Source organism: Chelonoidis abingdonii, chromosome 1, assembly GCF_003597395.2.
Source record: "Chelonoidis abingdonii isolate Lonesome George chromosome 1, CheloAbing_2.0, whole genome shotgun sequence".
Taxonomy (NCBI): domain Eukaryota; kingdom Metazoa; phylum Chordata; order Testudines; family Testudinidae; genus Chelonoidis; species Chelonoidis abingdonii.
The window spans coordinates 72,458,753-72,474,611 of NC_133769.1; positions in this window are offsets into that span (position 1 = coordinate 72,458,753).

Below are 15,859 nucleotides of genomic sequence, written 5' to 3' on the forward strand. Positions count from 1 at the left end.
TTAAATGGCAGAAGGATATTTTTAAAAGAAAAATGGTTTGTCCTTCTATGTCTTTGTTACATTCTTTAAGTGAATGTTGCAATAGAGTCAATAGCACCAAGCAATTTTCACAAACAACATTTTCCTGCAAATAATTTGAAAAGATGCTGTGAATCTTGAATTAAAAAGGAAAAACTAATTACACACATACACAAGCACATTGATAAATCAGCAAACAGCAGATTAAGAATTTGGTGGTTGTGGTTATCTGGAGAAAACAATACCTGTGTAGTGGTGACAGCTGGTATTGATGGAAGACTGAGTTGTTGCAACACCAGCTAATAATCTCCAGTAACTGGAAAGGCCGTTGAACAGATACCGACGAAGGTATATAAATTGGTTTCTAAGGCGGTGTTATATAAGCTCTCAGGAGTGGTGTTCTGGATATTCTTCAGCAAAATACTTACATGCCTGGAAATATTATGGCTCCCAGCCCACAAAAGAAGGCTTAACAACATCTGAAGAAAGGGAGGAGAAGGGGCTAATAGATGAACAAATGGAACTCAAACAGATCAGAAGTGTGTGAAAAGGGATGCACAAACCAATCAGAATAAAACAAGGCTCCACTTAACCCAGCCCCAAAATAAGGGCCAGATTCTGCCACCTTTACTTACACTAAGCAGTACTTTAAGCTCTGAATCAGCAAAGATTTATGCACATGCTTAACTTTGTGCATTGTGAATAGGTTGCAGCAAATGGGACTACTCACAGAGTGCAAAATTAAGCACGTGCTGAAATCTTTGTGGGATTGGGTCCTTATTGTGCAAAGTGGGGGCATTTATTTCCATGAGGTTAATCACAGAGTAAGATGCTATTTAATTTGAGAAAAGGTGGAAGAATCTGTCCCTACAATATTTTTGAGCTCAAAAAGTTATGGCTAAATTCTTGTATATCGTAAACAGAATCTTGCAAGACAGCTGGTTTTCATGTTTTCCCACATGATTTTACAGATCAAGGCATCCTATCTTTTGAGTTCTTATTTAAATCAAACTAAACCTCAAGACCATTTGAGATTTCACTATTTGTAATTAATTGGAACTTTAAATAACACGTATTTTCCTAGGTACCACATACAGCAGCTTACTATGCTCTATAATTCAATGTGTTATTTAAATGCAGGACAAAGTACATGGGAAGGAGGGTTTGAGCAACAGTAAGCAGCCTTGCTTATCAAGCTGAAATTTTTGTTATGATATTTGGGTTCCAAAGAGCTTTAATAAACTATCTTTCTGAAAAGTTATTCAATTTGATGAAAACATTTAGCAAAATGGATTGGGGCAAGAAGTTGATGCTGTTACATGCTAGTTGTCAAATCATTGCAAAATGACTTTCATATATCTATAATGATTACTCTTCATGTGAAAAAAGTGGAGATGGTTAAGGCATCTTCCCACATCCTCCTTATTAGTATTATTATTTATTATTGCTGTCAAGCCCTGACAGCTTTGTCAAGAATCAGGGAGAAACAAAAACCAGTTACAACACAGATTCATAGATTCCAAGGCCAGAAAGGACCATTGTGATCATCTAGTCTGATCTCCTGTATAAGACAGTTTAGACAATTTCCCCAAAATAATTTCCAGTGCATATCTTTTAGACAGACATCCAATCTTGATTTAAAAATTGTCAGTGATGAAGAATCCACCATGACACTTGGTAAGTTGTTCCAATGGTTAATTTTTCTCCCTTAAAATATGCACCTTATTTCCAGTCTGAATTGGTTTAGCATCAACTTGTAGACATTGGACCATGTTATATCTTTCTCTGTTAGATTGAAGAGTCCATTATTAGGTATTTGTTCCCCATGTAGGTACTTAAACTGTAAGCATCTCAACCCTTAATCTTCTCTTTGTTAAGATAATCAGATTGAGCTCCATGAGTCTATCACTAGAGCTCGGGCCAGAAAGCCAAACTGTTGCCTATACACTTACTGAGCTGTGCCTTGGGTTTATATAGGGCAGGGAGTCAATCAGGAGACATGAGGCTGCTCTCTCTCAAACCTTTGAGATGAATCTGCCAGTGGTCTGTGTCCACAGCAGGTCATGGTAAGTGAAGCACAAGCTACTTACAGCTGCTGCTGTGTGGCAGTATGGGGCTATCAGCAACCTAGTAGTTCTACCATCCTGGCTTCTAGGTCCATGGTTTCTTACCTGAATTCAAGTTGCAAGTGTCTTCATTTCATGTTACTTTTGGGGGTATTTTACTCTATCTAGGGCTTTCTACAATCACTCCAACATTTAAGTACTTCTATTTACATAAAAATAAATTCCACAGTCTTGCCAATGTATTAAAAATCATGACTATTTTCTTTGGGCCCATCTTCTAAATGTGGCATAACTAAGATTTCTGCAATATGATGTGTGGTAGGCCTCTCCTGTGATACTTTGAACTCAGCACATCGGGTCTATGAAGGGTAGAATTTGCAAAGGCACCTAAAGTGAACTAGGAACACAAGTCCATTGATTTTCCATTGTCAATGGGACTTCTATTCTTAATTCACTTAGGAGCCTCTGAAAATCCCACCTGCATCTCACAGGTCCCAATCCTTTGTTAGGGTTTTTGTAGCGAGTTACAGATATGTTTCCTACAGTGATGAAATGCTGGAAAGGGATTTTGGTAGGTGGCCGCTTGACTGAGTTCCTACTGAAAATGAGAAATTTAATGCTACTGAGATTTCTTTTCATTATTTATGATGTATTAGGCCACAGAGGCCCAGATCCTTGAAGATATTTAGGCTCCTTGAAATCAATGGAAACTAGGAACCTCAATAGCTTTGAGGATGCGCCTTGTATAGCCTTATTTTTATTATTGTTTAAATATAAATGAGTAAATAAAATTCTGCATACACCGTATACATGCACTTAATTTTATGCATATGAGTAGTCCAGCTGAACTCAATAGGGCTACTCAAGCGTGTAAATCTAAAAATGTCCCAAAGTGTCTGGAGGAAAGATTCCATAACTAAGAAGCCATCTACCTATCGTCTGCTAACAACAAAACCTTTTAATGATACTATTTCTGATAAAATATAGAACATTCTCTTCTCGTGATGAGGATATAGATTTTCACCATAACATTATACATGAATCTCCATTTTTGCAATGGGGCTTTAGTCTTGCGACTCATTGACTTTAATAGGAGTTGTCTGGTTAAAATCTCATGCACAGCTTTAAAAATTCAGAAATGTGCATTTTCCTAACTAGCTCGACATTTTCCATGTGTAATTAAACACTCCTTTGATACATATATAGAGAATGTCATAACTATACTTAGGATTATAGGTTAATAGCCTGTAAAATTTCATTTTTTAAAATGAAAGTGTATTACTTTGTTTAAAAAATTGCTCCCAGGTTGAGAACTTTATATATACCAAGTTTCATGCCAGAGTGACTTTTTTTGAGGTGAGTTAATAGCCCCTCAGAAACTATGTTTAAAACTGAAACACTCTATCAGTGCTTCAGCTTCTGCTATAGTAGCGAGTACAGATATGATGAGAAGTACCGAATGCACACTGTATTAAAATGAGGTTTATTTATGTTTGGACTCTCCAGTGTCTTTTATTTTCCATGGGCTTTTATGTAAACCTTTTAGGATGTTTTAGGTTATTTTCACAATCCTTCCTCTGTTGTGTGGTTGGATTTTTGCTAGCTAAATTGAGGAATCTTGTCCCTTTTCCTGTATCCCTCCCTTTAATTAATCTTTCACTTCTCTGGTAAAACCTTACACTGAATATTTTATGATACTTTTTGAGACTTCAGTTATTTTACCTAATTGTTCTGTATCATTCCATGGAAGATGGGAAATATAGCAACAATAAAATATAACCAACTATATTCTCTCAGTCAACTAATACCCATTTTTCTTTTCTTTTCTTGTGCTCAGCCAAAAAAACTTGTTGCTGTAATTACAGCTGCTGTTTCCATGTGCTTTGAGTTGACATGGAAACATTCCCAGACAAGATGGCAGTATAAAGGCTGAATGACTGGAAACAAGCAAATATGTCAGCATACTAGAAGGAGTGCATGAAGTTGTTAACCATACTCTGTATATCCTTTGGAGACAATGTAGAAGGCTTCCTTATGGGCAGACATTCTTGCATCTACACACATACTCCTAAGTTAGAAGCTGGAAACTCCTGGCCAATCAGTTGTGAGTTCTATGAGAGGTACAAAACTGGAAGCCATTTTGAGCACCAGTCAACTCCAACCCTGCAGGGAGAATATACAGCTACGAGAGTAGGTTAACCATTTGAAAATAGCTGAGTGGATTAAAAAAAAGTATCGGGGATATAGTAAAAGGTTGCAAATGGGGATCTTTCAGTAGAGTGTAAAACAAAGAGCAGGCTGATAAACTGCTAAAAAACTAAAATGTTAGGTAAAGTTAAAATAAGTTGCCAGCTGCCAAAGTATTTGCCTGAAATGAAGGGGTAATATATGAAATGCCATTAAAACTGACCAAGGATGAAATAACAAAGACCAAGGGAGAAAATAAAGCGTTAGTAAGTAAATGACTAATTAGAAAATGAGGAGAAGAAAGCAAACCATCAGCAGTGATAATTTCCCTCTACTTACTACTTTTTCAAGGGCAAGGTGATGGAAAATTACCCACCTGGAATTTTAAGAGAGCAGACTGGGAGCTATTTACAAGTAAATTGTACTGAGTTTGTGAATGATCTGTTTGTGAGTGATGACATACAGAATTTCAGTGACAATGTAATAAAAGGATTAATAGCAGCAGCTACTGAAGCTGTACCTAAGACACTGAAGTACCTCAAAACTGAAAACTCTCTTCCGTGGTGGAATGATGAGTGCAAAATGGCAGTTAGAGAAAGGAACAATGCATTAAAAAAGCAAAAAAAAAAAAAAATACAACAAATAGTGAAGATCTAAAGAACTATAACAGAAGTAAGGCAATAGCACAAAGAACTATACAAAAATCAAAGAAAGAGAATTGGAGGAAGCACTGCGGGAAGATAAATAAAGATACCAAGACATTAGAAATACACTGGCAAATTAGAAGAATGAGTGGAGTTCATGCTTACTGGGACAGGCAAAAGAGAAACTTTGATAATGAGAAATCAGAAGTTCTAGCAGAAACTTTCCAAGGGGTGAGTAATGATGAAAATCAAAGTTCAGTTTTCCACCAGAATAAAATACAATTCATTGAAGATAATCATAAGCTACTATGTAGCTGGAGTAAACATGGAAATACTATACTGAAGTAATGATATTGCATGTGGGTACTTGAGAAAGTTATTGATATCAGCAAGAATACATTCGTAGGTAAAGATAATATGTGCAACATAATGTTTAAATATCTCTCTGAAAGCAGTTTGAGAGTTCTCTGAGATTATATAATACTATCTGGGGAAAAGGAGCAATACTGGTGGATATGTGCTGTAGTAATTTCAATATGAAAACTGGGCAAACTATCCACAAAAATGGATGCATATAGACCAATGGCCTTATGTCCTGTCTTGATAAAATTATGGAAAGAATGGTGAATGAAAGATTGGTTGCCTATTTGGAAGACAATGACACTAAGGCACAGAGTGGTTTTAGGAGAGGAAGATGCACCATTGATCACATTGTTAAAATAGAAACTGAAATACTAAAGAGTGTGAGTACAATGGTTTCATGATAGCTGTCTTAATAGAGATTGAAAGGTGTAAGACATGGTATGGAGGGGAGGCTTGTTGTACAAAGTAGGCACTGGGTGGATTAGAGAATTTTCATGTAAAAGGACCAGGCAGTTCAGTGTTAGGAATGTTACACTGAATATATAAAATGTTAAACATGGTACACTACAGGTTATTGTTATCAGCCTGATCTTATTTAATATTATTATAAATGGTCTCCCAAAATGAATATGTGCAGGGTAGGTGTCACACTATTCATAGAAGATTGTGCTTTGTGGGTTAAGAGCAGGAATACTGAAGTGGCAGAAAAGAGAATCAATAAAGCATTACAAGAGACCTCTGACTGAAGAAATGCATAGGAATTCAAGATATCCATTGCTAAAACCAAAGGATTGGTCTTTACACAAAGGAAAATGACAAAGGAATGTAAACTCTGTTTGTATGGAGACCAAACAGACATAGTTAAAAGGTTAAAATTCCTAGGGGCAATATTTGTGTCATAAACAAATGGTTAAGGGTTAATGTCTCTCTTACCTGTAAAGGGTTAAGAAGCTCAGTAAACCTGGCTGACACCTGACCAGAGGACCAATAGGGCAACAAGATACTTTCAAATCTTGGTGGAGGGAAGTCTTTGTTTGTGCTTTTTGTTTAGGTCGTTGTTCGCTCTTGGGGCTAAGAGGGACCAGACGTACACCCAGGCTTTCCCAATCTTTCTGAATCAGTCTTTCATGTTTCAAAATGTTGTAAAATATGCCAGGCAGGGATTAGTCTTATGTTGTTTTGTCACTTGTAAGTTGTCTTTTTGCTGGAAAGGATGTTTACCTCTGTTTGCTGTAACTTTGAATCTAAGCTAGGAGAGATGCCCTCTAGTCTATACGAATCTGAGTACACTGTAATACAATTTTCGTCCTGATTTTACAGAGATAACTTTTACTTTTTTTTTCTCTTTCATCTCTAGCTCTTTTTGTTTCATCTCATAGTTCTCCTGTGGTCAGCCTCTTAGGCCTTCTTCTCTTTTCTTCATCTCCATCTCTTTTTCTTTTATCTCTAGCTTCTCCTGTGGACGCCTTTTTGGCTTTCTCTTCTGCATCCAGCTAGCCATGTTCCGTTTAACTGATTTCGGCCTCTTTTTCTGCTTTCTTGTGCGCTGCACCCTTGCAGCTCTTACTCGGGATGCTTAGCTCGGCTGCTTGGTTAACAGAGTTTCTAACTAGCTATACGCGAGATGGGTAGAAAGAAAGAAACAATTCAACTTGTTAAATGCCTTTTTCGCTGCGTATGCTGGCTCACAGTTGATGTCTCCTCTTACACAAAGACCCTTGTTAAAGATTTAAACACTCTGCCTCAGATTGTTTCCAAGCAGCTAGATAGAGAGTGAAAAAAATCCTACTTGGCTTTTGTTCCTAAAAATCCCAACCGCTGTCACATGTGCAAGGTTTTTTTCGCCACATTTGAACTTTAGGTAACAAGAGTAGAGCCTGCATGAACACTTTTAAGCCCTTAATACTAGCTATAATTGGTACGCTGTCACAAGCCAGATATTTAGTGTCTGGCACCTTTCTGTTCCCCAAAACCTTCCTGGGGAACCGCAGACCCAAATCCGTTGGGTCTTAAATGACGGAGAAATTAACATGCCTCCTCCCTTTTCCCAGACCTTCCCTGCCTGGGTGCCTTGAGCAGGCTTTCCACACCGTCAAAACTCCTTGATCTTTAAAAACAAGGAGGAATTAACCACCCACTCCTTTCCCCCACCAATCCTGGTGAGTTTCTGACGCAATCCCATGGATTTTAAAACAAGAAAATAATCAGAGTTTGCTTAAAAGAAGCTTAATTTAGAAAGAAAAGGTAAAAATTATCCTGGGTAAAATCAGGTTGGGAAAAGTGCTCTAGCAGGGTACTCCGATTCATATGACTAGAGGAAACACCTCTAGGCCTAGATTCAAAGTTACAGGAAAACGCGGTCTCCAGCAAAAAGAACATTTACAGTTAAGAAAAACAAACATTACAGACGTATCCCCTTGCTGGCTATTACTTACAATTTTGAAACATGAAAGACTGATTCAGAAAGATTGGGAAAGCCTGGGTGTACGTCTGGTCCCTCTTAGCCTCAAGAGTGAACAACGACCTAAACAAAAAGCACAAACAAAGACTTCCCTCCACCAAGATCTGAAAGCATCTTGTTGCCCTATTGGTCCTCTGGTCAGGTGTCAGCCAGGTTTACTGAGCTTCTTAACCCTCTACAGGTAAAAGAGACATTATCCCTTAACCATCTGTTTATGACAATTTGATATTAAATTACTTTGGAAAGATCGTATAGATTATGTTAAAGGTAAGTGTACAGGAAGCATTAACCTGCTTAAAGTCTTGCTGGGACTGCTTTGGAAGGTGTGGATAAGAAAACACTGCTGATGGGCTACAAGCCTTAGTCAGATTAGTTATTGACTATGGTTGTGAAGCTTCTGGGTCAGCATCAAAATCAGAACTTAAAAAAATTATATTTAATACATGACCAGGCACTATAAATTGTGTGTGGTGCATTTATTACAATGCGTATATACCGCTACCTCAATATAAGAACACTCGATATAAGAAGAATTTGGATATGATGCGGTAAAGCAGTGGTCCACGGAGGGAGGGGCTGTGCACTCCAGTGGATCAAAGCAAGTTCAATATAACATGATTTCACCTGTAAGGTGGTAAGATTTTTTGGCTCCCAAGGACAGTGTTATATCAAAGTAGAGGTGTATATGTGCTACAAATAGCTTCTATTGAAATGTTAGTTACACTGTGAAAGTACATAATGGACATACATTTCTGGGCCGAAGTTAATGGGAATTGCAATGATGAAAGTACCAAATAAATATATGAGTATTATTGGGAATTTGATAGGTGAACTATAGCACACGATATTAGAACTCTGTATACCACTGGAGCTATAGTGTGGATGCAGAAGTTGAAAGACAAGGAAAAGCTAAATGAAGTCAAAAGTTTTACTCATGGGAAAATTAGTTATGGATGGAAAGTTTCATGTCAAAATGTGAAGTTAGATTTATTTTATAAACTTAAGAGACAGTAAGTTTTAAAAATGAAATATACACTATATGGATGAAAAGTGGAATCATTTTTGTCAAATATATACAGATGGGTCCAAAAAAAACAAACAAAGAAAAGAAAAGAAAACCAGGAAGAGTAGGGGTGGCATATGTATACCAGAATTTGGAATTAGTACATCTAAAAGTATATCTAACTTTGTAGTTGTCATGACATCTGAACTAGTAAAAAATAATGCTAGCACTAATCTGGAGCTGAGATGTATGCCCAACAGTGGTGGTCATTTTTTCTGACTCAGTCTCTGGCTTTATGGAGATAAAAAAGGGTGTCTCAATATATAGAACTGATTTAATCAGTGGAATTATGTTTCTATTAACAGAGTACAGATGGGGATACATGCAATATTAGCTTGGATCCCAGCATATATTGGGGTAAGGGGGAATGAAATGGCAAAGAAAGCAGCTAAAAATGCTGTAAGAAAAGAAGTAGTGGCATAGAAATACAAGAATTTAAAAGCCTAGTACAGAAAAATCTAAAAGCCAAATGGCAAAAACTTTGGATTAATGAAAAAATTAGGAAGAAGATTTTTTGAATTGTGCCCTAGAGTTGAGAAAAACAACATACTTCAGGGCCTGGATAGAAAAAATAAAGACATTTTGTTTAGAGTACTAATTGGCCATTGTGGTTTATTCAAAAATCTTTGTAGACTAAACAAACAGAAAGATGGACTATATGTGCTCTGTAAGATGGAAAAAACAATTGATCACCTTCTATGGGCAAATAAGGGTTTTGATAAAGAAAAGGAAAAGTTTTCTAAGGAATACAAATGTTTTAAGGCAACAAAAGTTTCATTGTGTTATTTAGTAAAAGTATCAGGGAAATGGGGAATTATTAGTAAGGCATTGTTACGTTATCTGAAAGACACGGGGCAGAGTGAGAGAATATAAAGTGCTCTGTCTTTTGTTGGTGGCTGCTATAAACTATTCAGTCAAGTCTGCTTCACCATTTAAAAAAAAAACAAAGATAGAGCTGCCAGGGTTAATCCAGCCTGGGGGCTTGTCTACACTTAAAAAAGTGCAGCTGCACCACTGTAGCACTTTAGTGAAGACACTATCTACACTGATGGGAGGGCTTCTCCCTTTCCCCCAAAGACAGTAGCTAGATTGATGGAAGAATTCTCCCATTGACCTAGTGCTATCTGTGCTGGGGGTTGGGTCAGTTTAACTGCGTTGCTCAGGGGGTGGATTTTTCACACCCTGAATGACATAGTTATACCAACCTAATTTCCTAGTGTAGACCAGGCCTGAACCTATGGGTTGGATCTCAATATGGTTTCCTGTAATTTTACAGAAGTCAGTTGGACTGAAACTGGGAAAACACCGTAAAGGAGGGATTGTAGACTGGAGGCCAGATGTATTCACGAGTTGTATTACATCACTGAACTAAAGTACTGCATTAGCCTAACAGCTACAGTAATTCTTAGGTTTTTCTTATGTGAAGTTGTATATGTGCTCAATACTGTGGATACAGTAAGAACTGGTTATGAAGTACAACTAAATTTTTTATCACATTGACAATATAATACCCAGGGTAAGCCTATGTGAAAGCAGAAGATCTCCGATGGTCAGAAGTCACAATCCCTGTACTTATTTGGTAAGGTTTAAATAAATATATTTTAGGGTTTAGGCTTGGTATTATGTTTTTCATTTTTAAAGGAAGATAACAAACCTTTAATTAGTGTTGTTACTCTAGCTAGGGTGTGTTGTAATTGTGGTACTGCAGCAGTTTACCTCTGGAGTATTAGGTAAAAAGAAATTTGGAAGTGCTAATTGTATGTGTGTATGCGTGAGTGCATGCAACTCTCTTGTGGTAAAGACTGGTATTAGATTTCTAAGAACAAAACAAAGTGAATCATGTTATAATTTCCACTTTTAGTATTCAGAGGGTTCCTATAAAAATCCAGCTGTAGTCTTCTTCCAGGATATGAATACATGGTCTATGCAAATACCTTAAGTCATAAAGAGGAGTTCTGTAGCACAGAATTGGTAAGTAAATTGACTTACCTTGCCTCTATATAGCTTACACGTAAGTAACTCCATTGTGTGCAGCTAGGCAGAATGTTATAACTCAGTAAAACTTGCAGACATAGAATCATAAGCAAATTCTGAATGGGATGGCCGTGCAGCACATATCCAGCCTTTCCTTGTATTCAGGCTTCATAGTCCATGACTGTGACCTGCCAAGACACCAGGAGACTTTGACCTGATAGTTTCAGCCAGGGAAGATTTTTCAGAACCAGCAAACCATATATGTCCGTTTATAACCTCTAGCCCAATGAGACAGCACAAGGGATCCTTTGTAAGTTTAGCTCAGTGTCTAGGGCACATGCCTGGGATGTAGCAGAGCCAGATTTGAATCCCACATCAGAGCAGTAAGAGAGAAGATTTGAATCCACATCTCCTACTTCTCGAGTGAGTGCCTTCATCATCAGGCTATACAACTGCTCTCTCTTTGGACAAGTGAATAATTATGTATTTCTATAAAATGGAACAGCTACAATAAAAGCAACTGAGAGCAGAATAACATATAGTCCGGTGGTCAGGCTACTCACCTAGCAGAGGAAAGCTCTGAATTCAAATCCCTGCTCCAATGTGGGGATTCAAACTTTGTTATTGGACATCCAAGCTGAGTGCCCTAGAATAAAGGGAGACACCTTTGGTAGTCTGAAACAAACTTTTCCAATTTGCTGACAAATTTTGAACATTTTCAGAACTAATTCCTCCCCCTCCCCCCCGAGATTTGCTGGCCAAACTGAAAAATCAACTATTTGTCCATGTCAATGAATTAGGCTGAAGACCAACCTACAGGTAATGAAGGGGTAGGGATAAGAAGACAAACTACTTTGGGATTTCCTTACGTTACCCCAAAATGTGGGGACTGTTTGGTTGTGTTTGTTTGTTTGAAAAGTGTGGATAGGGAGTGCTTTATTCCAGGTGGGCCTTGAGTGGTTGATTGAAGTGTAAAACAGATGACGCTTTGAGCCAGGGCAACTGGGTCAAGCCAGGGCTGCCCAGAGTGGGGGGCAAATGGGGCAATTTGCCCCAGGCCCGGGCCCCACAGGGGCCCCCATGAAAATATAATATTCTATAGTTTTGCAACTTTTTTTTAATGGAAGAGCCCCCCAAATTGCTTTTCCTCAGGCCCCCTGAATCATCTGGGTGGCCCTGGGTCAAGCCAGTTGGGAACCAAGTGAGCAGGAAACCTAGGAGAAACAAACAGAGGGAGTTTGCCTGGGATTTTAGCTTGGGGGAGAACCCACAGAGTTTTTGCCTTTCAGTCTTTTGCAAGCAGTAAATACCTCGTTTGAAGAGGATCTTGATACATTACAAGGAAGAAAATATGGATAGTGAAGGATCAGCTGTTGTGACCCGTCTTTCTCCTGGAGGAAAGAAGTGACTTTGTCTGTATGAAGTGCAAGCTGGTCTCCATACTGGACGAAAAGATTAAAGGACTAGAAACCCAAATATTGACCCTGTGTTGCATCAGAGAAAAATGAAGACTTCCTGGATAGAAGCCAGGATTTTGTACTGCAGGTACAGCATGCCAAAGAATCATAAAGGGCATTTCAAGGGGGACTGAAGAATGGAGAAGAAAATTGGCAGTGTAACATCCAGAAGAAGGAGGAGAACCAATATACTCCCAATACAGACAGAGGTAAGAAACCATTTTCAGGTTCTCTGCACAGGCAGTATTGCTGAGAATGCCTCCGAAAAGTCCTCTGAAGGAAGGGATTAAAAGGGGACCCAATCGACCAGAAGGCATGGAATGCAGGTCCTAATGATGGGGAGTTCAATGATCACCACTCCCAAGAGGAGGAGAAGGGTGGTGGTGATCAGGGACTCCCTCCTAAGGGGGACAGAGTCACTGTTAATAGACTAATGTCAGATTGGAGGGAGGTCTCATGTGGGGTTTCACAGGGATCTGTTCAGGGACCAGTGTTGTTTAACATGTTTATTAATGACCTAGAGGTAGGTATAGAGAGCATACTGACTAATTTTGCAGATGACACAAAGCTGGCGAGGTTGCCAATACTTTGGAGGATAGAGCTAAAATGCAGAGGGATCTTGATAACTTGAAGAACTGGGCTATAGTTAATAAAATGAAATTCAACAATGACAAATGTATGGTGCTACACTTAGGGAGGAAAAGCAATTGCACAAATGCAGAATGGGGAATAACTGACTTGACAGAGGTACTGTTGAGAATGATCTGAGTGTTGTGATGGATCACAACCTCAACATGAGTCAGCAATGACATGCTGTTGCAAACAAAAAAAAAAAGCAAATGCAATTGTAGGTTGCATTAACAGAGGCATCGTATGCAAGTCATGGGAGGTGATAGCACCACTTTACTTGGCACTGGTTAGGTCTCAGCTGGAGTACTGTGTCCAGTTTTGGTCACTAATGTTTAGAAAGGATGTGGGGAAACTGGAAGGGATCCAGAGGCGAGTAACAAAGATGGTCAAAGGGATGGAATACAAGCCATGTGAGCAAAGACTGAAGGAACTGGATATGTTTAGTCTGAAAAGAGAAAATTGGGGGAGGGGGAATAATAGCTGTGTTCAAATACTTGAAAGACTGCCATGAAAAAGTTGGAGAAAAATGTTTCTCTTGGCACAGAGGGCAGGACAAGAGGCAATGGGTTCAAACTACAGCATAGCAGATTTAAATTAAATCTCAGGATAAAGAAGAATAAGACAATGGAACAGATGGCCTTCAGAGATAATGAAAGCTCCTTCACTGGAGATTTTCAAAAGGAGGCTGCATAGCCATCTCTCTTGGATGGTTTAGACACAATAAATCCTGAATCTTGGCAGGGAGTTAGACTAGATCAGTAGTCCCCAGTCTTTTTTGTCTGGCAGGCGCCAGACGACGAGCCACGGAGGACCGTGGTGGTGGAGGTGTATCTGCCGAAATTCCGCTGACAAGTGGCAACGTCAATAGGCGTCGCTGCCGAAATGTCGCTGACAAGTAGCATTATCCAGAGGCATCGGCGCTGAAATACTGCTGAAAATCGGCGGCATTTCAGTGGTGACACCTCTGGATGATGCAGCTTGTTGGCGGCATTTCGGTGGATGCTCGTCTGCCAGCCGGTATGCGGGCACACTTAGACACCCCGGCAGGCGCCATGGCACCCACGGGCACCACGTTGAGGACCCCTGGACTAGATGACCCTTGCAGTCCCTTCTAACCCTATGATTCTATGACAAACATCTGTTTGGAAACCCGCTATTGTTTCATTCTTCCCTGCCACAGCCTCCTTGGCATCCAGTGGCCTTAACTTACATGAGAAAGAGAGGAAAAGGTTTCATGGACTGCAGTTTGATAAAAGAAACTAATTTGCTGTGCTTGCAGTTTCCCCAAGCAGCTCCACAGCAAGCTCCAATGCTGTAAATTTGGATTCTGTGGTTGCCAGGAACCTTGACCCCATAAACGCAAGAATTAAAAACTCATGCAAGAGGGATGCACTTTTGTAGCAGAGAGCTCTACACTGTGCAGACTTTGTGCACCTCAGTGCACAGCAGCTTTAGAATTAGGACGAGGGCAGAGGAAGCAAACTGGCTGTGAGTGATACAGCTGTCCTAAAGCTGCGTTAGTGGTCTGTGGAACATAATCTGAAGGTATGTCTGCACTTCAGGTTGGAGGTGTAATTTCTAGCTGAAGGATACTGAGGGAGGATACTAAAAACAGAAGTGTAGCCTTGGTGGCTTGAGTGGCAGGACATGCTAGCTGCCCTGGGTACACATCTATGATCTTAGGTGGGCTCTTACTCAGAGCAGCTAGCCCGTCCTGTCACTCATGCAACTAGAGTTACACTCTATTTTTTGTACACTAGCTCACTCAAAGTTAGGGCAGTGTGAGGGGTATACAAATCCCATCCTGGACAAGAAGGGGTTAAGGAGCTGCCTGATCACACTTGCAAGGCATGCACAGGCTGGAGGAGGAGCTTAAAAGGGGAGCCGAGAGGGCCAGATTCAGATACATCTTGCAAGTGAATCATTCCCCTCTATTTCCTATGAACTCAGGGTATTTGCACTAATTCTCTTTGGTTTTTGTTCATGGACTACCCATGACTTGGTGGATGGTCAGGTCACAGAAAAAGGCAGACTATGACAGAGAGGGAGTGGCTGTTGGCAGGAGACACCCCCTGGGGAGACAGCTGCTACCCCATGCCTGGCCACAAGGGGGCATCAGAGGTGAGTCAACCCCTTCATCCTGGGTAGGTCTCCTTGAGCTAGAAATGAAACTTCCAGCTTGAAGCATAATAGTATCATTAGTGACAATTCTGTTCATCCCCTATACCAGCTTCCATTAATATCCTGGTACTCAGTCAAGCCATTCAGATTGCATGCTTCAGTACAAGATTTGGCCCTAATTTATAAGTTGGAGTGACTTAATATATGTAAATGGATGGACATTGACATCTTTTGATCTGTCAAGCTTTCTGAGAGTGACAGAACAGCTCACTTTAGATTAATAGCAGAATGTCTGAGGTAGTGTTGATTAACCAAGCAATGTCAATGAGAGCTCACTGATATATACAAGTCATTTAGAATGCTGGAAAATGAGAAAACTGAATGGCTTTAGGTAATGATATCTCTGTATAATATGGCTAATGAATTAGACAAGTGCTAAACTATTTGGAATTTATGTGAATAAATGGTTCATGGGCAAGCCGGCCAATTTAATGTGGAACAGTGCTGAAAGCCAGCTATTGTATGAGCCAATGACCCATGATCAAAGGCAAACAAAGGATTTTTTCCCCCCACTAATGTCTGTCAGTTCAGAAAATATATCCTATTCAAACAACCGCTACTCTAATTGACAGATACTGCTGGATTTGGAAGAGTTGCTTCTAACTGATATGTATTGGTTTAATATGCTGTTGGATCATGTCAAAAATCACATCAGTTGGTAAGCTTTAACCTGTTTAATGCATCCAGTGCTTTGTCATAATTTAACATAATACAGCATAATTTGACATAGTGCGTGTCACTTTTCATCATGGCTTGACACTCAGATCACTTACATTTAAGGAAAAAATCTGAGCTACCTAAACTGTTATACTACT